We start from the raw sequence: 24,803 nt of genomic DNA, 5'->3' as shown, positions 1-24,803 counted from the left end.
AATATTTTTCAGTCTGAAACAGTGAAGGAAATTTGTTAAGTTTCTGGAATAAATCTGTATTTTCAGAGTCCTTTCCTACCTGGAAACAGGCTGGAACAGATAGCCTGTGCACATCTGGTTACAAGATTGTAGAAGATCCTAGTAAAACAATACAATGGTCACTTTGTAATGATATATGTGCAAATAAATCTTTAGGAAAATTCTGTTTTTTCTTTCTAATGAGAGTTTAAAAGAAAATAAGCAGGACTAAAATTCTCTCCTTGCTCAAAGTCACACTTCTATCAACTGAACAGAAATAAAGCTTAATGAAGCAGTAAGAGGATCTTTCCAGCTTAAACCCATGAAAATTAACAGCCTATCAAACATGTGAGGAAGCACCATGTGATGTTAAAAGTGATCATTCCCACAAATGTGTTTTTCAGGCATTTAATTTTACCTCTAAGACAATATGTTTCCTGTTGCTCCTGTGGCCAAGAATCACAGCACAGACCTTTGTAAACCTAATCACCAAACAAGTAAACCTACTAACTTCTCATAGTAGTGTCTCATAGATAAGCTGAGTGTATTTGCCATATAATGTCAAGGTTACAGACTACAAACCCCTATAGATAATTAATGCACCCACCGCAACATTACCCTGTGGCTTGTTTACATGAGAAAATTAGTGAGCACTTAGCTAGGCTGTAAAATAATGCTACATTCCCTGTGTGGGCTCCAAGCATCTCCATGAGAAGTTGGTTGCTGCATTTTGAAAGCTACCCCATGCTGAGTATTTGAAGAACTACTTGCATAAGGAAATAGAAGTAACTAACATGCTATAAATTTACACCTTTCCCTACTGCATGCTGACTTCTGCAAATAAAACTCTCAGACACACTGAACTCTACATACTGTACTAAGGTAGCTAGCAGCACAAAGGATGATTTAACTTTTACTATGGTATATTCTGTTTGCTAGGCATTAGTTTGGCAAGCAAGCTTTGCTGTTGAAAGAATGGCAGCTTCCATATGTATTTTAATGAAAAGGTGAGAGAAGCGAGTAGTCTGCTCTTCTAATTTATACAAAGATACAATAACAACTAACCCTGGGATCTGATAGAACCCCTCTCAAATCTTTTCATTCAGTGTGCTTCCAAATATTTGCAACAGCTTAGAAAGAGAAATCTGGGTTTGTTGGAAGAATCCCAAATTAGACACTATGCCATGTAAACCTGATAATTCTGCCTTTCAATTTTAAATCTTTAAATTTATAAATGCAAAGCAAATATAAGCTTGGCTTACACAACCTTGCAGAACTATTTGCTCCTTCTTGGGGAGAGTTTTCTGAAATCCAGAAGTGGGCTCAAAGACATTGCATTACTTTAGGTGTTTGCCAACAAAATAATGCTTTTCTTGTGTGTCTAAGAATCCGTAAAAGACATGCATCTATTTTATGCTCTTCTTGAGCCCTCTCTGAGTTTCTGAAACTGTTGAGAAGTGGACCTGATCACTGTCCTTGCATACCTCTTCTCTACAGAGTATACCTCTAGAGTAGGATCTCAAGGAGGACCCTAGGAACATGTTTCTCTATTCATTTGACACCAGTTGAATAGGAAAGCCTCTCCTCTTGACCACATCATGGTTCTGGAGCAGGAAAACTCAGAAGTAGAAGCTGTACAGCAGAGGACAAGGTTGGCTGTACAAGCTATCAGAAAGCTCCAAAGAAAGAAGTAGTTAAAGAACTGATGCTTCTGTCCGAGTGGTAAGCCAGCTTTCATGCTTCTAGCATTAGCGGGACCTCAAACTTTCTCACACGAGGCACGTGAAGTGCATTGTGATAGAAGAGTGGGCCCACCTGTGTTACCTTTCCACAAATGAGGAAGGTTGAACGCTGAAGCAGAGCCCCCGTCAGCTTCTGTGGATTCCAAATAACAGAATGGGCCATAGAAATCAAATGTAATGTAAAGCACTATCCAGATGTTAAAGGCTGCATCTCAAGTAGTCCAAATTGTTCCCATGCAAATAGAAGCTTATTAAATAGTTATGTATGACCACCAGTTTGCATAGCACATAATTTGTGCCATATGTTATAGCTATGCTGTTCACCACAGTACAGTATAGACTGCCCAGATTAGACTGACAGCAAAAACAACATACCTTCACAGCAGCATATAGGCCAATTTGCCGCAATTCTAGGATTTAAATTACTTGCATATACCCACACAGCACTGTGGTCTACAGTATAAATACATTCTGAAAATGCTTGCAGTTCTAGGTCAGGGACATAGGATAACAAGTCAGGGTACTGAAATTAGGAGACATCATCCTGATGAGGAAAGCACTTCCAAGAAGAAAATTAAAGGAAAATATGGGCCAACGGTTGATGAGGAAATATGTTATTGTGGGATATTTTAAGCAGAAGCAACAGCTTGATGAAGCCATAACACTTGTGCCAGGAAAAGGAAATACATGGAAGATATGTTTAAGAAAAGTTTAATACAGCAAGAGAGCAAAGAAATCAAAGAGAGAGGGGCCAGGATTGATTTTTTTTTCCCTGTTTTTTTTTGTTTGGGGGGTAGGGGTTGGTTGGGTTTTGTTTGGTTGGGGTTTTTTCGGGGGGATGTTATTAGTATGTTTTTGTTTTTTTCCTAGATGCCAAATGTCATTGCATAGTGAGAGAAAGCAGGGAGAGAATCAAAGCAGCAGCAACATGGTGAGAATGACAAGAGAAAAAAGATTATCTACTCTGAAAAAAAAAATACACCATGTTCTTGTGCTCACCTTTCAATGCCGTTGAGTTTAAAAGAATGTTTCCTAGACATCATTAGGACACCACCCCATGCAGCCTGCATAAAATGATTGACTTACACTCATAATAAAATAGGGAAAGATTCACAACCATCATTAAATATTTCATCTTAGGAATATAAATTGTTCAATGAATTATTCAAGTATTATATAGAAAGAAACTCAAAGAGGAAAAGAAACTTACAGCTTACCCTCTTCCCCCAGCACAATTAGAGGACAAAACCAATATATTAAAAAAGAAAGTAGATTGATGACATATGGCAAGTATTACAAAGGGCTGTACTATGCCAGTGATTTTTCTATACCATTCTGTTGTTCATTGTAGCAGATAATAAACTGGTTGTATTTGATTCAGCTTCTAGTTATACAAATAGTCCTACTGGCTTCAACGTGGTTTAATATATCAGTAAGATGAGCAGGATTTAGCACCATAACAAGAACTCAAAAATACCAAGGGTTATATTCTGGTCACCTTTATGCCAATCCACATTTCACTATTTTCAGTGAAGGCATGATTGCATATGAAAGTAAGTTTGGTCTTTAGCTACAAATAGTTGGGTTATGTGGATGTAAGGAAAGAATTTACCTCTATATTCATTCTGTATTCTTTATTCACTGTAATCATCCTTTTCAAATATGTTGAGCTCCCATCTCTGAAGTACCAAACAGCAGCTATCAGAGCAAGGCAGCTTTACAACAAAGTTTCCTATTTTTCCCCACATAATTAGTCTGACATCCTGTTCATATTTTGCAGAAATTAGAGTATCTTTACGAGACACAGTGACTTCAGTGGAATAAATTCATTATAATTCTATTATACTGTCATTGTACTATGGAAGAAATCAATGCTATGCACATCAGCATTCAACTGTTTTTATGTGCAACAGCCAACATTTCCTTAAAATTATTTCCTAATATTAGGCATGCAAGCCTATTTATAGCATCTATCTAGAAGTTTTCAGGAAGGGCTAACAGACTAGAGCTCCTATAAGCTTCAAAATCTGAAGAAAAAATTCAGACTATTTAGTAAACACAATACCAAAGTTGGCTAAAGATATAAACCATAATTATTCATACCTCTTCACAACAGCAGCAAAACCCCCAAACCAAAACTAGCTACTTTACTCCCTACACCCACAGACTTACACCAGAGCTAAGAATTTTGTTTAGGAAGCATAATCAACCTGACTTTGTTACAAGCCAAGTATCCTGAGATAAGAGGGTAAACTGAATGACAACTCTGAAGACAGACAGTAACTCAGGAGCTCAAATGTTATATGCTGCACAGGCAGTGTGTTTAATTTTTGGGGTTGGCTTAACTGATGCAAAAAGAACCATCTTAGAAGTGGCATGTGCTGCATGAGTGCAGGCAACCTTTTCTATAAACAAGCATAACCTATACTGAAAGATTATATGCTCTTCTATATTTTTTTCCAATAGCATCCGTTCAGGCAAATAGGCCATTTGTTTTATAATCTCAGGAAAGCTGTACCTACAGAACTAATTCCAGTTTTTAAGCTTATGAGAATGCCAAGGATTATTTCCAGAAAGCCTCACATCTACGTGCATCCAGAGCTTGTGCTTCTCACATATGTCAGCAATGTCAGAAAGGGGATCAAAGGCTCCATAAATGGTGGTACCAGCAGTGGCACTGATAAAGTGGGATGTGACCCTGAAAGTGACAGATTTTGCAAGTCCTCATGAGCTCAAAAACGTCTCAGAAAACTTATTATGCTTTCCTCATATCTCTAGCAGAACTTATCTCTATAATTCATAATGAAGAACATTCTTCTTTACTGTCCCATCTCTTCCCATTTCTTAAATTGCTATTCCATTTTAGGGTGAACTGGAAAAAAGGGTGTTCTTCCAAAAAAGAAAAAAAACCAAAAATATCATTGCACTTTATCAGTGGGACTGCTTCGACTTGTGTGTGAAACAATCTTATAAATTCATGACACAACATAACCCAAGTATTGTTGTCCATCAGAAAACTTTCATTACTTTTAATCAGAAGCTATCCAAAGACACCACAAGCTCTTAAGTGCTTTTGCAAATGTAGATCCTATTCCTGCTGTGGTGGTAATGTAGCTGAAGAACAAATTCTGAGCTTTCTTGGCTCTCTCCCCAAACACATATGCAGGTGTTTCAGCAATGTGAAAACCAATTGAACAATAACAAAACCCCCCATCTCAGATCAACCTGAAATGAAATATTTAAGCATCGAGTACCACAATAATTTTAAGTTGCTTTTTAAAATAGCTTAGCTGTGAGCCAACAGAGTCAACATGTTTCATTTAAAAATATATCAAAGCGAAGCATTTCAAATTTTCCTCCATTTGGAGAAAACTGGCTGAAACAGCAGGCCAGAATTTGACACAAATTAACAGACAGTTCTCATGCTCTTCAAAAAGAGATTTTTCAGCTATTTCATTATTTCCGGGGGCGGGGGGGGGGGGGAATATATCCTGCTCTGTCTTTTACAATCAGTATCAATGACAATTTTATGTGAGTTAATGCTTCCAGATTTCAGATAGCATTGTTGGATTCAACTGCACATTAGCATTAAAAATGAGAGTGAAAACAACAACCTGTCTTTTGATTTTCAGTATTTCAGCCTCCAAATCAGCTGGAATCATTTTCCCAGTGTCAGATATTGAAAGGAAAAAAAAACCCTAAGAGAATAATGTCATTTATTCTTCTGATTAGTCTCTAAATATACAGGAAATCAGGTATCAGATTCTACTTCTAAGACTATTCATAGTACTCTATGTTCCTTATTATTTACATGCTACTAAGTTCATGTCATGTGCAAATTTTACTAGCCATAATTTCGTGTCATCATCAACACTGTTGAGAAAAATAAAAAACAGCACTAGAGGAAGAACCGATTCCCAAGTTCATCTTCCTCAGCCCCTTTTCACCCAAGAAATACCTAAACTTTTGTACAAAGCAGTCATATACCGTTTGTGCACAGAGATCCTTACAATCCTTTTGCAGGCATTTGGTGGCTCGCTTGGTGTCTTCGATCAGGTACAGCCTCAGCCCCACAGCGGGCAAGACCAGGGCGTGCAGCGGCGGCCCTTGCCTCATCACTGAGGTGCCTTGGGTCGGCAGGAAGAAGCTGGGGCACCAGTTTGCTCATCAACACTGCCTCATAGTGCCGTAGCCAACGTTTCCCTTAATATTTACTCTGTGGACAACAACATTTACTAAATGTTGTAACTGTGGCCATCCTCCGTCTTGCAGAGCAGCAAAACAGGGAGAAATACACTGTCTGGAAATGCTTCAGTTTGCCCTGTTTTCTCAAAAGTGAATGTGGTCAAGGAGCCAAGGAGAACCTACAGCAATGCCTTGAAATTCTGGGATTCGGGGGGGCAGCAGGGAACGTGTGTGTGTGTGTTGAGTGGTGAGAGTTGCCTTCTTAAATGCCCAGGACATCTCAACCTTAGTAATCCAATTGTGCAAAAGAGGATAAACCTAAAGTAGAGAGCACCACAGAAAGGAATGTTGCTTTTTAAATACAGGTGCTACAAATCGAGTTCCATGTAGCATTCATAAGATGCTGCATTAAGTGGAGAAGAAAATGTGAAGAAAGATATCAAAGTTTAAACACAAAACCAGCTGGTTTTCATCCATTACATAAGATCTAAGAAACAAACAGACCTCCCCTCATCCTGTCCCCGAGTTTTGTTTCATGATGCTTCTCACCAGAATTTGACAGTGCACTGGGCATCACACAGTTCGTAACACAGCCGGGTGAGGTGTGTCCCCCCTGCCAGACTCCCAGTTTGAATTTTGACAATGCCAAGAAATAATGAAGAATTCAGTAATAGGTGGTGTGGGTTGGGGGTTTTTTTGTGTCTTTTTTTTTTTTTCCTCCAGTGAAATGCAACTTAAATATTGTTTTAACAAGAAAAAGCCTGAAGTAGAACTAAAGAGATGTACCCTAGAGCCCCACACATATCCCAGGAGCAATGAATAGAAAGGAAATATGTCTGTAAACCTCTCCTTAAAACGGCTGCTGCATCTCTCCATTAGCCTTATGCAGAGGGCAGAAGGTCACATTCCAGTGAGAAGAAAAAAAGCCCTTCTAAACAAAACAGTAGAGGCCTAGAATGAAAGTAATTCAGACAGACTGAAAATGGTAGTGGGTGCTTGGACAGAAGCTCAGAAGAAGATAGACTCCAGCCAAGGCTACCTTAGCTTAAGAGGCCAGTACCCCACCATCTGTTCCAGTGCACCCAAATCCCTTTGGGCAAATCCTTTCATTTGGAAAGTAAAGGCAGGTCTCTTGCACTCCCACCTGTGCCCTAAGGAGGCACTCTGATATGGGCAAGGGCCTCCCACCCCCAGCTCCCGGGCTGCTACTGCCCCAAGGAGACAAACGTGTTAGAGGTAGGAGCACCTGGAAAATTAACTCAGCCCTTCCAGGGGTGTGATAAGAAAGGAGGAATCTATCTTATCCCACATCAGTTTTCTTCCCCACGTTTCCTGAAATGGCTGAGCAACGTGTTGCTCTTTGCACAGAAGAAGGTGGCAAGAACACCCAATCCCATTCTCTGCCCGAAACACTTTCTGCCACCTTGACTCACACCAAAGAGCACCATCTCCTAGAGGCAAATAAGCAATGAGATTGTGGAATATATCTAGGAGAGTACAATAATTTTTACTCCTTTTCTTTTCCTCAGGCACAACAGCCACTTTTTACTTAAACTGAACAGGGTAAGACCTGAATAAAGACCTACAAAAAGCAACCTGTAAAACCGAACCCTGTTTTTATGAACAGTGAATTTTGTTCAAGACAGTCAGAGTTCATTTCATAAAATGGGATTCCTGCTAGGAAGCATAACCAAAGGCACACTGCATCAGAGGAAGTTAAGCACAACAAAACATTCTTGATAGGCATGGCATGTCTTACCTTTTATCACAGTTCACTGTAATTACATTGTCCATCCCAATTCCAAGAACTGCTGCTGCTTTCTTCAGTGAATAATGGCTCTTAAATATGAAGAACAAAAAGTTTGAGGGAGCTTTAAGTGTTTTCGTGCATACATGAAATATAAATGTTGTATATACATATATATATATTTACATATGGTACATGTTCCTCTTCATTCTTTCTGTCCTAAAGAAATACATTGTGCATGACTCAGTTGCGTTAATATAATGCCAGCATGAAACAGGAGCCCTGTTAAAGTTCACCAGCATTCTGTTGGTTTGTGTCTTCAGCAGGAGCAGCAACACATCCTTCAGAAGAAGCTGTCTGTCTTCTGTAATGCATTCAGTCGTGCTGCACTGTACCATGCCATATAAGAAACTAACAGTTTTTACTTGAATGGTTTCATAATGCATTCTGATAAGAAAGTCATGCATGTGTGTATATATATATATATATATAAAATCATAGATAATTAGCTTAAGCATGGTACTCTGCAATTTACTGAACAATTTCACTCAGTAATAAGGGAGAAGCAATTCTGGAATGTTCCTTGTAATTTATGATGGCATTATTATTGAGCAAGACTATCATATAGCCATGCAATATCATTAACCATTTAAATTATAGTAGTAACACAACATTTGTATCATGAATACTTACTAAGTGGCATCGTGAATACTTACTAAGTGGTTGGTTACTTGAGCATTGGTTAGTGCAGTTAGTCCTAAAGCTGTAGGTGAAAACACTGAGATATATAACTACTTAGAATTTCTGAAATCAAACATTACAGGATTTGCATAATATAAAGAATAAATTTACCTGAACTATTCTCCACTGCTTTTGTTTGGGTATTAATATCCTTGACCTTAAAGTAGAAAACTAAAGCCATTAAAAACTTTGCTGACTGCTTTATCACATGCCTTCACAGTGACAAAACGAAAAGCAGGCAGGGAGCATTGCCCTCTGAAATGACATCCCCAAAACACAGCTGAGGCAGCAGCACCAGGGTGATGCTCACCGTCCCCCCACCCTGGGCATGCACAGCGGCGAGGTCACACTGCTCCTCTCCAAACACCTGCAGGGAGGCAGCCGGTCCCCACAGAGGGCTGTCACAGTCCGTTTGGTTCTCTCAAATTTACAGGACAATGTACTCTGCGATTTAAACTTTATTTCATAAGCTCATTAAGAACTACGACAAACATGACAAACAGAGGCTCAACCTCCTTTTGCCCAGACTAATCTATCACGTGAATTCACTTATTCACCATTCAAGACGTAAGGTTTCATAACTTATAACCCATAACTCTTAATATGGGCACCTATGAGGAAAAAAAAAAAAAAAAATTAGTTATCTAGCTGGAGGTGAGAGTGCACATTCTTGCTGCTCCATCATGGTGCGAGCATCCCCTGTATCACACAGGGAAGCATGAAAGCTTCAGCAGTCCAGCTGCTGTTGGATCCATTTCAAAAGCTTTTTGGGTAAGCTGATGTTTTATACCTTCCAGCTTGGAGGTTTGGTCTATACCATTTCTATAAATTAGCGGATTGAGGAAACTGCCAGACAAAGATGATGGCTGCAGGAGACAGCAATTTGCAGGTGATAATGGCTGCATAATGGCGCTTTAGCTCTTTCTGGCCACCTGTCCTGCCTACCTGGTGCTCCTGCTTTGACCTAATGGCCCTGCTCCCAGCATACATCAGGCCTTAGCATGAGCTGGGTTAGTCAAAATCTAAGCAGGAGCTGAGTGAACGGTCACAAGCGCGCAGCCACAGCACCGAGTGGCACGTCCATCCCACCTACATTGCCCTGCAGGGTGTCTGGGGAGAGTCCCTGAGGCAGGGCTGGGAGAGGGGCAGGGGAAGCAGAAGGCAGCACAGCTTGGCTGTCCAGCAGGCTGTGGGGCACCCTGGCCCTACTGTCACCGAAACTGGGAATAAACCTCGTGACACCAATGTAGTGTTAAAAGGCAGGAATTCTTTATTGCAGTGCCGGATGCACGGGGGATCGCTCCTCCTAGCGTGCACACCACAGGTTGCATCAACCAAAACTTATATTCTTCAATAACATACATATGCATCAAATTTCCGGGAATGACCATACATAGTCATTATATTTCCTGGAACTAATTATCATATTTACATAGTCATTATGCATGTGCCCTTGAACTCTGAGGGGCTTCCGTGGGGGTCTCTGCTGGTCGTGCAAGTGTGTCCTTTAGTTGACCCCTCCTATGGGCCTGTGCAATCCCACCTTGCTTATGTAACCTGTTTTCCTTCTCCATGGTTCACAGTTTCTAACAATATGATTGATAATTGGCCGCCCCTATTCCTATTCTAGTACAAACCAACTGTTCTAATGGGTCAGCTAGTCCTCGACCTATTGTCAAGATGGGCTGTGGCTATACTGGGAACATAGCAGCATTGTTAATCTCCATGATTCGTTGTGCTCTATTCTATGTTAATTCCCTCACCTTTGTTACAAAAGTTACAAATTAATCACTTTGGTTACACTACCAGGCAGATTCTCACACTTGAGGAAGAAATGCTCAGTTTTGCTGATGCTTTTGAGACCCCAGTGTCAGCTTTTACACTCAGAAGGTGTTGCTTTCTTCCTTTCACAAATCCCTCCACTCCCTAACCTCTGGTGAAGGTCAGGCTCAAACAGCTCTGTGCCAAGCCCATTCGATTTGGCACACAATCCACCCAACTTCCTTGGCTTGGGATCAAACCCTTGAAAACTTTTCAGTGCACATCACAGCTCTTTTAAAGGTATTTGCAGCAGCAACACAAGGTAAGCACCCAGCGGCTTAGCCAAAGCGGCTGCAGGGCAGAGCAGTGTCACCCAGATGCATTACCAGTACTTTCTCTGTGCCACATAGCTACAAGTAGGAGTAGCCTGGTCACCTGCTCACCCATCTTTTTCCCTGATGCAGGTGAACTGTGCTCTCCATACTTCTCCATAACAAAGGGTCAAGTGCTACTCTTGCTAAACGATCGGAGTTCAAGGAGCGTCTGGATGATGCTTTTAGTCATATGGTTTAGTTTTAGGTAGTCCTGCAAGGAGCAGGGAGGTAGACTCAATGATCCTTATGGGTCCCTTCCAACCTGAGATATTCTATGGTTCTATGATCAGAGCAAAAGCTATTTTTTTTAATAAAGGGGGGAGGAGGGGGAGACAGTGATACCATAGGGTTCATGACCATCTGACAGTTTTGGCAGTTTATTATCAGCAGGGAAAAAAAATCCTGAAAAGAACACCCCTACACTTAATTCTGATATCCATATTCCATATCAGGTTCTTTCAGCTGAGAATGATTTTACTTTTGAAATGTCTTCAGGTCTTTGTACTTTAAAAAAAGTCAAATTCAATATTAGCAGTTCTTTTTTAATTTAAATGAAATGTTTAATTCAAACAAAAGGCTGTTTGAGATTCTTATTTATAAAGGAAAGAGACATACTTGGTTTTGGCTAACGAATAACCATTTTTTTTCCCCTACTCTTTAAAACTGTCAAAATTACAATGACTAGGTAAAAAAAGAAAGAAAAAAAATTAAAAATTGCTGTGTGCCCTTGAGGCTAATTTGCTGATACAGGTCAGCAAGATATTCTTGCTCCTTCCCTTCTCTGCAGTAGCAAGCAGGAAAAGAGGCTCAATTCAGGGGTCTGCCTTCAGGTCACAGTGATTTCTAGACTACGTGCTTATGCAGACCATGGTCTCCCATGCAGACCATCATTTGATTGAAGGATCATCTAAGTTTCAAATACTTGCAGGATGTGGATGCTTACATTAAACATCACAATCCAAGTGACTCAGAAGCACATAGCACCGCAGGCTCAAATCTAGGACCAGAGGTTCCTAAATCACTAAGAATATTTTCCACACACACACACTACAAAACATTTGGGATTTTCAGAAATCACAGGCTGTGCACTCTAGCACAGGCATTACAGCACTCTTCACTGATGATGTGCCATGGGCAGGCAGTTTATGGAGCCTTACTGCAGTGAGATACTTATGTTTTCAGAAACAAACAGCACAACAGGTGGAAGTACAGCCATACCTTTAGTTTTAACCTCAGGGAGAGACTTGTAGCAAGCCAGCAAAACACTGTAGAGGTTTGATATGGTCCCACCTAATGGCATGGAAATGACAGGAGTTTGAGTTTTCAGTAGTTCATTCCTCTGCAGAATCTGAACATTAGGTTCTTGGAGATCTTGGGCCAGGATCCTTAGTTAGTGTGAGCCATCATTGTTCTTCCAACAATATATTCATTCCATGAGAAGCAAGAGACTAACTCTCCAAACACTTCCCATGCTGCTTGCTTGCATAGTCTGCCACCTGACATCAGATCAGAGGATTTCCTCTCCACTTGAGCCCATTTTGTACTTTCTCAGTTTTGATAATGCTAGAAAACTTATTTCTGGGACATGGGAAGGAAATGATTTTTTTTTCCTAATTATTATTTAAACAGTTGTACTTCTTAGGCCCATTTGACCCTCTTCCTCTTCTTTCACTCATCAAGTCCTATGCTTTAGCAGAACACCAAAGCACTGAGGAGGAGGAATTAGTTGCACCCAAGTTGTTGTCACTGCAGTTAATGTCTTTTTAAAAGTTTATTATTTTGTTTTATTGAGGCTGATTTCTGATATCTAATTGAAAAAAAAATTAATTCTCGTACCTCCAAATCTGGAGATGCTTCTATCTGGGATTTCTTGGGCTGAGAAAGTATTTTTACCACATTTTAACAGTATTTTTCAATTGTTACAATTTATGTGTTGAAATTATAAATAGTATTTAAAAAAATATATATCCAAAGTTATCTGCCTTCAAAACAGTTCCACTGCTGTTTGATTCTAGATTAAAGTGAAAGTACAAGTTATTGCCTATCTTACTGCAACCTCTTTTGCCCTCTCAAAAACTCATCCTCCTCTAGAGCCTGATCTAAGTACAAGGTCTCTCTCAATTCAGTGGGGCTAGAAGACTTCACAGGCTGACACAACCCATAAACACGGTTAATTACCTTGCTCTACTTACCTGGAGAAAGTATGCCATCTGCTTAGAATTCCCTCCATCCAATCATTTCATGCATTTTCTTCAGAAAAATCTGCTCCATGATAGTGAACACAAGGAGCCATTTCATATGTGAACCTATATATACTTTTTTTTTTTTTTACAGAAGCAACAGCTTATTTTAAGAATATTTCATGATGCAGGAGAAACAAAATCAAATGGAGGTTTTGATTTAGCAAGAGCAGAGAGCACTAATATTTGCCTTTCTGCAGAGGAGAAAGATGCTGCATTTCTGATAGATGGACATGTTAAGTTGTCACCATGCAGTCTGTGATTGTACCTACTGCTTCTAAAAACTGTAGTTCACATTCAGGTTTTTGCTACAAAGTTTACTTGATTCGTGTGAGCTGTGAACTACAGCTCCCTGGACTGAAACATTCCAGCATTTCAGAGTCATACCTCAAGTTACTTTTGCTGAAAAATAACACTGGACTGTATAGCACAGTCTTTATGCCACACCATCACATTTGAGGCATTCTGCGTGGGGTCTGTAGTGATGGTGGGTGACGACAATAACCACAAAGCATCAAGTACTGATTTAAGGTAAAATTACAGTCCTGTCAATTTATGCTCCATGGAGCGAGGGGGTTTGACAGCTACCTGATGCGTGTCGTAGAGGGAGTTAAAAATTCTTTAACCAAAATTGACCTGTAAGACAGTCAGGAAACCAATACTGCCTAATAAGGTCCATTTAGCACACAGACATTATCTTGCGATACCAGCCCACTTCACCATACAACTCCAAACAAGTCTGAAGATAGACATAACTCCTAGCCAGTAACCCAAGTATTTACATGGGCTTGGTGAAGGGCTTGCATGCTGTTTTCTGTTACCTGTAATGCAGAGGACAATACACTGTGTTTGGCAAAAGTGAATTACACAACATGCAAAAATACTACACTATTTGATGACTTGCATGTAATTGAAATCAGTTTTACTTAGTTTACACTGCTCTATTAGATTACAAAGCCATACAGATTTTTACCTGAAAACAGATTTGAGATGTGCTTATAAGGTATAGTTATGCACTATTGACTAGTACTAGAGCCCAAGGGAATGCTTTCTGCTTTTCCTTTAATTGAACTTTCCTATAAACTTTCTGCCTTTCAATTATTTTAAAATACATGGCTACAACCAACCTGATATAATAAATTTATTCAACACAGACTTACTAGACATGACACTGAAGCACTGGTATTTTCTAGTTAAACCGTCTGTAACACAACAGTCCTATAAATTTAGCTTAGAATGTCAACGAAAACAATTATAATCTAACCAGCCTAGATCAATATATCACACCACCACCTGAACTGAAAACTACACGAGGATAACCTCAACCATTAGGTAACAAGTAGCAATAGGAATTTTATTTGGAGGACAAAAAAAATCAGAAGCTGACTTTTAAAGCAAGCAAGAAAAAAAAGCTCTGAAACTTCAGGCAGAATTCTGGGTGGCTTTTTGGCCTTCAGTGTGCAATTTTTTTCCATATGGCCAAGTTTGCTTGGAGTGCAGAAATTTAGGCTAATAAGCAATAAGCTATGTTTGTGTGCCAGACTGTCAGAATGATGCTCAAATTAATTATAAACAATGGCTTCACTATCACCAATGAAGCCAAATGTATGCTTAATTTAATTGCAAACATCAGGAATGAAAAATGGTGGCTCGTGCACTTTATGACACTAGCCCCTTTTTATCCCCTGCAAATTACACTATAGCCTGTCAGAGGGGACTGAGAGACTTTTTCGGTCCTTTGCAAAAAAAGTTCCCTATCCAAATACAAGTAGTTCAACTCAGAAGGAGGACTACTTACATGTTCAAAACATATGATGGAATAAAATTAGTAGTCTGGGTCTACAATCAATATCAATCAAGAAATGCAGTATAGATGAGAAGCCTCATAAACCCTTTTCAAAGGCTATCAGAGAAGGTAACATTGCTAGTTAAAAAGAACCACATCCACAGTCTTAAAGAAGATAAAAATGTTATCACATACATACACTCTGCATACTTCTTTCTCCACCTACCCTTTCCAAAGGGAATCATGTATACTATAATTATCCAGATTTCTCTACTCTGGTTTGTCCCATTTTTGTAAACATACTGAAGAGCTAAAAGGATACTCTGATTAGGAAAAAGAGATAGGAGCATTGTTTATCAAAACCTGAAAACCACTGGCTACTTCCATGAATATAAAACCTCATTCCAACATCTCCAAAAATAATTAAAACAGATAAACAAACAAAAACACAACACCAAAAACTTTCGGCATGCATTGTGTTCCCCTCCAATACATTACAAACAACTTTTGAGTTATGTGCCCAAGATATAATTCTAGGAAGGACAGAATATCCAGTTAGTACCTCAGCTAAGCCTGCAACCATCAGTTCTTTCCTCTGTTTCCCTTAGCAACTGTGGAAGTACTTCTCATTAACACTGTGATTTCTTTTCTTATATAAACACATTTTGGTCTTTTACTCCTTTGTATTTGTCCTATCTCTTAGCACTATTCTTTTTCTGCAAGTAGAACGTATTTGCTAATGCTCTCAAGGCCACTCCTGCTCCATTCTTACTCATTCCCCACTTCTGAAAAGCTGTATTTTCAGTCCTGAAACTTATCAAAATATCTTTGACAAAAGCCTGCCTTTTATTCGTTATTATTTCATGGAGGTTAAAAAAAGAAGTTTAGGGCAAATATCTAACAAGTGTTATACTGAAAATATTATTCCAATAAACCAGAAACTATTATTACAGACTTTTTTTTTTTTAAAGGGGGGGGGGGAGGATTGTATTTATACCTATATGCATATATGTATAGCCATATGTATATAGAGCTTTTACAGGGAATTCATTAGAGATTTTTAGGGTACACATAAATATAGCAGAACTAGTCACATACATACTGTAGTTTAGATTTCTTAGGAGATTCTTTGGGCAAAGCTATGGCAGAAGGTCAATTCACTCTTTGCTGAACCTGCTGTGTTCCTCCTATATAGGTCTATAATGCTCCCCAGTCAATAAAATCTTGCATGCAGATATCCAGTCCTTGTCAAATTTCCTAAAATATTAATTCCTCATGTATTAGTCCTGCACCTACAGTTTCAAAGGGCAGAGCACAGATTAGAAGTTTTGATCTACATGAAAAGAAGATTTTAATTAAATGTATTTGCAAAGGAATACAGTAAGTTTTCTGGGTAGCACACCCAAGTCCAACATGTAAGATTAGTTGCTATTACGCAAAATTTAAAAGATGAGTATTTTAATGTAATTGTCTACAAGTGTTCTGCCAACACTCACTGATGCCCTGAGCAGGCGTCCTGTGGGAAGTGAATGGGGAGCGCTTTCAGAAGCCACTGCACTCAACTAAGGGTCTCAGCTAAGGCTGGCTGCCCTGTGCTGGCAGAGGCAAGGTCTGTCTTGTACTGTTTTGTCATGCCCTTTGCTGAGCAGGGGAGAAGTGGGAATATAGTCAGGAAAGGAGTGCTTTACACAGATGCTGTCCACCACTGTTGAGAAATGTATGACCACACCTTGGGTTTATCTGCACTAAAAGGTCACGATATAGAAATAATTGCTATAATTTCACTTGCTTCAAATACTGGTATTTACAGTACATATATGTTAGTATTTGCTGTACCTGTGAGCCATTCCCCAGATAGACCAATAATGTCAAGGCCCCTAGAAAGTTGATTGAAGTAGCGAGGATGTCCTGAAATGATAGGCAAGTAAACCAGATTCTATGTAATAGATAGTTTTCTCAGCACAGTCTCTACTATGTTTTGTGAAGTGATTAGCTAAAAGGACATGGAAATCAATATAGGACACAAGAAAGAGTGTGTTTCATGGTAATGTTAGGAAAGACAAACATCCCTGAGAAAATTATATAATGGAGGTTGTAAAGCATTAGGCACCATTAAAAAAAATTAAATTAATCAACTGAATTTACTGTTTACCAGGATGACACATAAGTGCTTGCTGAAGTTATTCATTTTGGCAGATGTTCAGATGCATCCTATTATCTTTAGAGCTAGAACTCCATATGTCCTTGAATATCTAAGCAAAACCAAATGGTTTTACATCTTTCTGCTACTTCCTGGACTGTACTGAGTTAAGTACTGTGCTCCACGTAACACCTCTGTAAACACAGCAAACAAAAGTTAGCTGAAGATTTAGAGGAAAAAAGGAACATGGGAAGTCGGCCAAGAACATCATAAACAATGCCTTAATGAAGAGGAGAAAAATGAAACAATGCAAAAACCAATCCAGTCCTGCAAAAGCATTACTGTTTCAAATAACATTGTCATTAGTGAGGCAGTAAGAGGCGCATTTTCCTCCTGCATTTTTAGGTACACATCAAACTTTAGTATCTAAGTAAGGAAGTAATACTTAGAGTACTCAATACAGGAGCCTATTTTTTTCCACTGACCATGCAGAGACCCCTAAAGGAGAGAGCATAAATAATTATTCGCATTTGTTAACTGGTCCCAGAGTAGTATATCTCTTCTCACCAAATGTCTTCTGTAATAGCAAAACCTTTTCAGAGCATTATGAACATTACTGGAAATGTAGAATTGCCACAAAATATATACCACACATTTGATAAAACACAGATTTTCGTACAAATCCAGTCCAATCCATGAATCAAATAATATTTTGTGCACCCATGAAGTGATATGACAATGTGAGGCATGTATTTGCTGCTTTACCTGTTTTAACTCCATATATTAAGGTATCCCTACAATCTGCAAGTATTTGTTTCAAGGGCTCCAACTGGTCAGACAGCTCCAGGCTGAACCCTTCCAAGCCTCCCAGAAGCTGATGGGGGTGGTGAAGGTCCAAGACAATGTTACCCATCATAGGTTCTCTTAATGTAACTCAGGAGAATCTCTACCACCTCAAGCAAGAATTGTTCTGTGAAGCCTTCACCATTCTTAGCAGGAAATAAGCCTAGGCAGAAAAGAGGAGAACATGTGAATCAGTGTTAAGCTTTATTGGCTCAGTCAGGCTGATCAGAGACTGTTTTAGTGACTATGAATATTCTGCTGAGTTTTTCCCTGTATAACCATTTCACTGACAAACAGGAATGGGGATATAACAGAACAGTGAGGAAAGGGAAAAACATAGTTAAGAACATCAGGTCTTAGCACGTGAATGTTTTTGCAACATTCATAGTTACGTTGTACTTCTTGCTTCTGGCATAAGAAGTGCCACAGAGTGCAAGCCCGAGATGCCACAGAGTGCAAGCCATCATGAGATGCCTTGCTTAGTGGCCATCTGCCAGTGAGTAAAACAAAGAAGAGTGAGAAGGGAAGTATTAGCTCACTTCACAGCCATTCCCAGGACACAGCAGCGTACTGCTCCTTCTCAACTCCTCCTTCCAGCAACAATGACAGAACACATCTCCCAGCAAGAAAGGGAGACTTCATCCATAAATCTTCATACTGCTCTGGAGAGGTGGCTGCCACAGTGACCTCTGTACTTTCAAGGGAAGAAGTGGAGAACATGGAAGGTGAACATCCTTTCTCTACTTGGTCCTTTCTTCCTCAGCATGGTCCTGAAAATGCCTTTCATCATATTTAGAGGGGAATGAGGAAGACAGACACAGTTGGGCAATGCACAAATGCTTTAGAAACCCACACCACCAGCAGTTTTCAGCCTCTCTGACTGAGGCAGCAACCTCAACAAATACTCTTCTCTCAGATTTTGCCTGATGAGAAGAAAGGAAATTTTATTTCTAGGTAAGTTTTGAAGAACACATAGCAATGATGAAAAGAGACTGAGAGAACTGCAAAGAGTGATAACACATAGAGACAGAGGTTGGGGAAAGGGGATCTTCATGCTCAGTGTCCTTCACTATTCCTCCTCTGTCACATGTGCTTCTGGTCCCTAAGGACCCTACCACAGTAGCTCCACAGCATGCTAGTGAGGCCTGTGAGGTCTTCCTGAGAGAACAGGCAAAGAAAGTGTGTTCTCAGCAACATTTAAGAAAGATGCAGTATTCACAAATGGTAAGATTTTTTGAATGTAGCCTTACCTGATGCATAGGTATTTGCAAAATAATTCACAAAGCTCTCAGTGTGTCTCTCTCTCCTCCTCACCTTCTTGCTGGAGACTGCAGATGTGTATTTTATTTGCATCTCTAGGTTTAGAATTAGTGTCTTCATCTGCAGAAATACCACCAGGATCGGGGAGAAGGTGGAGGGAGAAGAATAAGAAAAAACATTGTTACTAGGAACATAAGAACTTCCATACCTGTGAGATTAGCCCTCCATCTGATCCAGCTGAAGATAGGATCTGTTATTTGACTATGAAGGTAACTTTTTGGTCTCACATAGCACTGATGCTGAAAAGAAGATCAGATGGATTTGAAGAAACACTCTGAAAAAAAAACCAACCAACCACCAACCCCAAAAATCTCAGGTAAGATTGCTGCACCTGGCAAGGCAGGGTAGCCTGGACCACAAGGATTGCTGTGCCATGTTAGAGCAACTCTTTTACCTATATGTTGTCCTGAATCTGATTCCTAGCTGTGAAGGAGAGGAGGGAAGGGGAGAGGTTAAACACACCGATACAACCTGTGGTTTGAGATGTCACCAAGCTGCAGGTTGCTGGAAGCTGGAGGAAGTATCACAGGGTTTTCCTGCATTAGGGTCATTACTAAGGGTAGACTACAGACAACTGGCAGTCACAAGATACTGAGACAGACAGACATTGGTCTGTGGGCTATTCTTCTGTTCTTCGTATTACTAAAACTGTTATTTTAATAAGAACAGATGCTAAATCCTGGGCTTTGCTTAACATCCAGGCTGAGCTAATGCTTAAAATTTACAAAGGAATAACAGACCAGCTATTCTGAAAGTCAGTAAAACAAGAATAGCTTTGGAAAAGCTTTGCTGTCTTGGTGCTTACACAGACAGGATTGATTTACATGGGCTTTTATCAAATAATATGTGATGTAACTTTAGGTTCTGTTTTCATGACGCAGGTAAGGAACACGGTTAATGTCACTTGGCTTTTAAGATAATAAAAGTAACTGATCAAGTGTTACTCTTCCTCCTCTGTCAGTCACAATGGTACCACAACCCTTACTGGATAGTTATGTCTCCTTTGCTCTTAGTGTTTTCTGACTGGAAAATGTTAAGGTAGGCAACAAAGCATTTCCTTCACCAAAACAACAAAACATAAACAAAAAAAAAGGCAACTTGAGAATGCTGTTAGTGCTGGCCTACAAAGACACTGGTAAATCTAATAGTTTTTGCAAAAGCAGACATGCAGTGCTCAAAGCAGCTTCTGTGGCAGCTGCCAGAATTTCCTCAGCTCCTCAGATGCAATAAAAAGTAACACTTGGGAACTCTCCTGTCTTCTGGAAATTTAAATTAGATTTTAAATTTCAATTTCTTTGAATTTTTAAAAGATACTATTCAAACTTCTTTAAAACCCCATGTTTTATAGTAGCAGAATATTTACTTTTAATGCATATAAACATCATATGCATCCTGATTTGTTACTATGACTTCAGATTTTGTAGTTCTGTTTTCAGGCACAAATGAAAATAGCCACAAGTCTAACAACATAATTGTGCCCATAAAGCAGTCATTTAACTGCATTAATGGAGATAAAATAAAAAAGGATAAACTTATTCACACTTATTTAATGTACACGGGAAGAGGATAATCTGTATATGGCTGAAGTTACAACTGCGCTAACAGTTTACCTCAAATATATGTGATATTTTGTCATCTGCCTTCCAGGTTTTTTTAATAAATCTGTTCTGATTTGTGTCTAGTTCTAATTTTGACCATGCAAAGTAAGATTTATTAGCAGATTTCTGTGGATGCAGGAAAAAGTCTTGGTGTGAATTTATGTTTCAGTTTCATTCCTTGTAAGTTGTGAAAATAATCTTTAAGAAATTAAATACTTATCTAGTTATTCTGACTGCCTAAATTTAAAAGAGGGCTTCACTTTTGTTTCCTTAAAGTGATCCATATATATATGTGTTTTGACATCTCTCCTACTCACTCTGACTCAGAGCGCAATGCACCTGTCTTGTGCTTTTAGCCTCTGCTTTCCAATTGATCGCACATTTGCTAACCATGAAAACTTAGCAGTGTTACTTGGGAAGCTCAGCCTTTGGAGAGGGAGGGTAAAGCTCGCAAAAGAGATTTCAGTAGAACAGTATCAGGAGGGTCACTCCTAGGAAGGTTGCAGAGTCCACCTCTCTGGGTTTGACATACATCTGCTCACACTGTAAGGTTCAAATGTCTAAAGAGTCCCTGACTAGTTAGAGAGCTGCTCAGGCTAACCAGAAAAAATGGTCCCACTTAGATCTCTCCCCACCCCAGCTGCTTGGATTTAGTAACATTTTTCCCTAGGAAAAACTACTCAACCCTGAACTCCTTTCTAGAGGAAGGTGCCTATATCTTCTTTTCTTTTTCCTCAGAAGTCTGTGTCAAGCTCAGAAAGCAGAGAACATGGTGGCATCTTTCCTTTATTTGGTATTTCAGTGAGCAGATGGTGGAAAACCTGTTTTTAAAGCTTATTTCTGCTTTATTCCCAAGCAAGGGATGAATCATTTGGGTAGGGAAGCAGGAAAAGAAGGAAGAATCACATTTTCCAAATCATCACATCAAGGACTGGTTTTCTAAAGGTAGGGAGCCAGGGCACTGCTCTTGCACCAATAACTATTTGTGTGTTTATTATTAAAACTTACCTTAGCTATCTGCTTTACCAAGTTCATTTTCCATATCTGAAAATATCAATTTTCTTAAGAATATCTGTAATATCTATAAAGTCAATAAAAATATCTGTAATATCTGTAAGAATAGCATAACATCTGTTTTCTTACTTGCATAGTTAGCAGCAAGTCTATTCAAAGATAACAACCTTTATAGTTAAGGGCTTACGCTTGCTAATTTAATTTAGGATGGAAATATGCCAATTGTCCTTGTCATGTTAATGACAGACAGATTTATCAGGCTGGGCTAAAAGAGCTGCAGGCTCCTCATTGCTGACAGACCTGTTTTCTGGGATTGTGTGCCAGGAAAACAGCTGCATCACTGCAGACATCACTGAGTCTGTAGAGCGTCTTGCATCCAGCACTGCAATATCTATGTTGTCAGCTTTTCCTTCTTCATCCATACATGTGCTGTCCCATGGAGAGGTATGGTCAGGCATTACGCACTGACAGCCATAGGAAGGAGCTGGTCTGGGGGCAATTCTGTCCAGCCTTTTTTCTTATCCTCACACTGCAACAGGAACATGCAGTGATGCTGACCCACACCTGTTTCCCCCCAGGCTGGCAAACAGCCTGCTTCTGGGACACTGCAATATGTCATGTCCACATGTCTTGGCGTGTGCATGGCCAGGCACAGACAGCCAAGAACCAAGACTGTGGCTGGCTGAGGGGCAAAGAAGACAGAGTTTTCTACAGCTGAAAAGGTTAGACTACCCTGTTAAGACATTATTAATACTAAGCTGAGTAGCAAACTCGGGTTCGTAAACTGCGAATTCTTGCAGCCTGTCATGGAAACTATTCAGGCAGGATTGAAGCTGGCATGGCCCTGGCAGGAGGCTGCCACTGAAGACGATGGTTCTATCTACCCCTGCCTTCCCCATGCCTTTCCCAAATCTTGGCTGAACGTTTCCTGTGACAACTTCTGTGTCAACACTAGCTATCATGTGGCCATGCAACAAGTCAGATCAGATCACTTGATACAACTAAAAAACTCAATACTCAGGGTGGGGGAGTGGGTGTGCAAAAGCAGAACAACCAGGGTTCAGCAGTTGACTCAGCTCCCTGCACTATGAGGCTGCTGAAACACAGGGCTGAGGAGAGGAGAAGGAAGGCAGGACCATCGCCTTCAGCAGCAGCACAGACTGATCAGCTTTAGCCAAACACAAAATCGTGCTTTCACTGTACAAGGGAGAAACACAGATATGGTTTTCAAGATTAAAGATATTGATGCATTTCACTTCAATTTCCTATTTGTTCCAGCAGATATCTTTGTTGCTATGCTCTATCTGCTTAATAAATTAAGTAAAATAATATCTTTCCATACTCAGTCCAGACTAATAAGGAACAATAAAAGGCTACCACCACACCTTCAATGGATTAAACTATTTTCCTGCTGTGAATCAGAAAAGGTTAAATAGAGTTCCTTTTGCTGTAAATGACTCAATGAAAAATATCAAACCAACCCACTCAATAGACAGATCACTGCATGTGTCAGCTTTCAACAAATTTGCTCTTCATATCTTACCCTGGTGGCAAAGGACAGAAGGTTTAGTTTGTTTCCTCCTGTTGTACAGCAAGCATAAAGAGAGCTTGGTCTGCAAGCATGCATAGTGATGGATGTCACACCACTGTTTAGATGTGGTAAATCTTGGCCTTTGTACAAAACACTATTGTTTTGATGTTGAAGCATTTATCTCTAATCTGTACTCCTAAAAAAAGTCTGAACGGGAGAAGAGGGTATTAGTTTACATGGTCTAACCTTAATTCAGCTTACTTCGGTGACTGAGTTGCCTTTTGAGATGTCCACTGCTTCTAGGCTCTCTCCTTATTCAAAGGCACATAAAATCGGGCAGCATCCATACACTTCAAAGGAAGGTGGAGTCATGCTTCATATATTATCTACGAGTATACCAATTTTATGAATGCCGCCTTCTCTGTTCCGAATTACTTCAGTTTAACTACAATGACCTTGTGGGAGTTATTACTGAATTTGCTGGGGAGCGACTGATGTGGCCATTGGGGAGCTTTTCCCTCAAATGATTAAGCAATTCTGTCAGGGTATATTTCTTAATGTCCATCAGATGACAACATGGTGTTTAATGAAGGTGGGGCTTTTCTTCAGTGAAATTCACAATTAAAAGAAGAGTTTTAGTGGTCTTAAGCACTGAAGACAAAATCTTGAAAGCAATAAAGATGCAGAATTTTAGGCAGAGATTGGGTGCATAACTGAAATTTTCCACAATAAGCATTGAAGTTCATCATCCAAATAGAAGTACAAATCAGTGAATGCAAGGGCACTATTTGGCTTTTCAGAGTTTTGCTTCAAACAGCAACCAAGCAGATATATGGGTGACTTTCAGAAATACATTTTGCTTAAGAAATTTATGACTTTTTAGGGGGAGGGCGGAGGGGGAGAAAAAGTACTTTTTTTAATCAGTTGGCTGGTTTGGGTTGGGGGTTTTTTTGGACAAGGGTAAGCAATATATTAAAAACATCAGTCACCTGAACTTGATCACCTACCTGCTTTTGCTACTTTCATCTCTATATCATTTCACTGTATCAGAAAGAGAAAAAACTAAGACCAAAACAGTTATTTGAATTCTTTCTATTAACTTAAAGGGATGGAACGGAGACCCATTTTTACTCTAGTAATACAGATGATGCAAAAATAATCTATGTTACCTGCACATAGTTTCAGTAATCTTGAAAAGTAATAAGCCTTACTATTTTTCCTACTTGACTCTGAGTGGTACAAATGATGGTGATAATTTTTTAGAGTCTTTAATACTAAGTAGATGCCACAAAAATGTTGTTTAGCAACATCTTTAAACTTACTTGTCTTATTAGTAGCTGCCTTGCGGTCCATGCCTGTGCTTCTCTGGGTAACAGTGCAGAGCAGGAAATGGTAGGAGCCACGCGCACACAGTTTTGAAGAAGGGGCAAGGTTTATCTGTGTCTGAACAGATATCCAACATGCAGATTTCGTATTCTCCTGATCTAATGGGAACAACTCTGAGTCATGGGTGGTAGCTAACTGGATGGCTGAAATCTGCTTTTGTTTTGCTTTTACTGTGGCCAGAGCCAGTCAGTTTTTACAGAGCTCTCACCTGTAGAAAAACTTCCTTAGCACCCTTCTTTCCTCAGCTGCCCCCACCTTGTAATGCTTAGGTAAAGAAAGATGGTGCTTCTCATGTGTCATGTTAAACAAATACTTGAAAGTGCAGTGCCATCTGTGGCTGAAACTTAAAAATGTTGAGTGCTTTCTATTCTTAATGT

At 39.6% G+C, this 24,803-nt stretch overlaps 1 pseudogene; it reads right to left on the bottom strand.

Moving 5' to 3' along the window:
• Nucleotides 1–1,752: 1,752 nt before the first annotated feature.
• LOC140647231 (glutamate decarboxylase 1-like) lies at nucleotides 1,753–24,393 on the bottom strand (annotated as a pseudogene).
• Nucleotides 24,394–24,803: the final 410 nt, after the last annotated feature.

This window comes from Ciconia boyciana, chromosome 2 (assembly GCF_034638445.1).
Source record: "Ciconia boyciana chromosome 2, ASM3463844v1, whole genome shotgun sequence".
Taxonomy (NCBI): Eukaryota; Metazoa; Chordata; class Aves; order Ciconiiformes; family Ciconiidae; genus Ciconia; species Ciconia boyciana.
Note: the sequence above shows the minus strand (reverse complement) of the source record. Positions and strands in the feature narration are given on the sequence as shown.